Raw genomic sequence first — 2,762 nt, 5'->3', positions numbered from 1 at the left:
GTGTGTCAGTTGCTTCATTACTAGTGTCACAACCACTAATGCACACCCAGCCTCATGTGTGTAGTTTGTTGGCAGTGGGCCAACGTCCCTTGCGGGGATTCACGACATGGTTTAACAGCCTCCTATGGATTCTATAAGTCTAGTGGTTGTATCGGGCATTGATAGGTTGATCTTTTGCGCAATGACAACCCTAGCTTGTAAAAAGTGCTATCAGAGCTTGGTCACAGGTTCGAATCACACAGGCCACAGTGAGTGACGCTGGGAGGGGGATTGTTGGCAGTGGGCCAGTGTCCCTCGTAGGGATTCACGACATGGTTTAACAGCCTCCTGTGGATTCTATAAGTCTAGTGGTTGTATCGGGCATTGATAGGTCAATATTTTGGTGCAACGACAACCCTAGCTTGTAACGTAGTTGACCTTCAAATACAAGTTTGGAAGGGAAAAATTACCCACAATATAGATACAATCCATTTTTGAGACATGCATAGATGCACTATCAAAACCCATAAGTGGGGTAGGATCTGAGTGGGAAAATAAATGTTAATCCCTAAAAAATAATATGTCCTAATATAACAAAATATTATCCAACATCCCCAAACTTAGCCTTAGAATTCATTTCAACCAAATCCCCAAGGCGACCTTAATGCCACAAATTCTACAACTCAAAATTCTCAAGTACAGGTCTAAATTAGAGAGTAAATCCTTTTGTGACAATACCAATGGAGATGGATAGATATAGGGAGATTGAATTTAATGGTATGATTGAATTTCCTAACCCAATAGGCAATAAAGGTTAGGAATGCCTTTTCTAAATTCTCTGGTAACAACTATCTATGTGCGAGGACAATCTCAAAGACTTAATGAATATCATAGAAAACTATGATATTGAGGCTGAAAATATTGTCATGAAGCTCTTTATGAAATCATTAATAGAAGATGAAGTAGATTGGTAGAAGAGTTTACAAAATGGGTCTATTAGTTATTGGCTTTAATTCAGCAGAATATTTAATAAACAATATGGTGATCATTCTAATCTAGAGTTCTCTTTGCATTAGTTGGATGGAGAAAAATATATCTAAAATATTATGGGACAAGATTCAGATTTATTTCAATATCCTCAATAGAATACCTACAAAACATACACAATGCAAACTAAAATCTACACTAAAAACACACATGTATGCTATAAACTACTCTATTGCACTTCTATCAAACAAGATCTTGTGTTAAAAAATGATGCTCTCAGAAGCACATGCACAAGAAGGTATGGTGAATGAAGATTTGAAATGATGAACACAAATTAACACTAGAGTATGATAAAGCAAGAAATGCACAAAAGTAAACCAAATGCTTGATTGCTAGATTTCTTATTATGATCGATAAATATGAAAGAATCCTCTTATATAAAGAAGACCTTAGAGAATAGAGGGATAATATTAAGAGGTGAAAAGACAAATGGTGGGCTAGGATTAAAGGGTAGGTATAGAAAATAATAAAATAATAAGAGGGTAGTTAAGAAAAAAAATAAAATAATGAAGGGGGTAGGTAGAGGAAAATTAAGAGGTAAATGACATGTGTCATAGAGTGAAAAAGCTAATGAATTAATTAAATAAATAAATATTTATTTAATTAATAGAGGAAGTGGGACCAATTAAATAAATAAAATATTTGTTTAATTTAGGGAAAAGATAATTTAAATTATAAATATTTATTTAAATAGGGAAAATCTAGAAAAAGGATCAATGGATTAATTAAATAAATAGAATATTTATTTAATTAAGCTGGCCAATTTTAGGTGTCTATAATGAGTTCACTAATACTCATAAGGGATATAATTATGTTGTTGCAAACTTTGATGCTAAGTTCATGAAGATTTCTAATAAGATCCATAATCATCTAAGATCCAATATTTCTATGCATTTGGTTTCTATATTAATGCATTTAATCCCAAGATGGGATATGAGATAAGAACCAAAGAACCCCAAACACTTAGGGATGCGTTTAATACTACATTGAATATTAAAAATAACAAAAAGACTTCATGTAAGGTGGGTAAGAGGGATGATGTTAAGATATTGTAGAGTCCAAAGGGACATCATAATAAATAGCCTAAGAAAGAAGACAATTTGGATAAAGTTATGAGTAAAGTGATGGATTTGGGCTACAAGGTAGCCAGGTTTTATCCCATGATAGGCCTAACTACCAAAGACATGACACACCTCCTAAATTGCATGATGGAAAAGTAGTGAATAATAATAAAAAGGGATCGTCTAGCAAGCATATGAAAGGAAACTTATAGCCATACATATGACAATTTCCACATAACCCAATTTGGATTTTAATCAAATAAACATATAGAAACCCCATGAAAAGAATATACAACACAAGCAAAAAAAATCACACAATATATACCCCAAGAAAACCCTCATGAGGGAAAAAACTAGCCTCCAAAAGCATCTATCACCATGTATTATAGGAAATTCACCATTACAAATACAATCATAAAATCTTTCAAAACTCCAACCATCAACAAGCAATCTGTGTGAACAAGCATGTAACTACATATCCCATGCCATGCTTCCACCTCCACAAATGCTAAACCCAACTTACCCAAACAACTACACTTGTGGTTTCTTTTATAGATACAAGCTCCCACAAAACCACTTAGTGGTCTTACATCAAAACCATTTGAAAATACCATGGGATAACTGTTGGAATCCAAGAACACTGAGAGGGGGGGGGGAGGGTGAATCAATTTTCTA

This window comes from Cryptomeria japonica, chromosome 7 (assembly GCF_030272615.1).
Source record: "Cryptomeria japonica chromosome 7, Sugi_1.0, whole genome shotgun sequence".
NCBI lineage: Eukaryota > Viridiplantae > Streptophyta > Pinopsida > Cupressales > Cupressaceae > Cryptomeria > Cryptomeria japonica.
The sequence above is the reverse complement of the archived record's forward strand: the minus strand, read 5'-3'. Positions refer to the sequence as shown.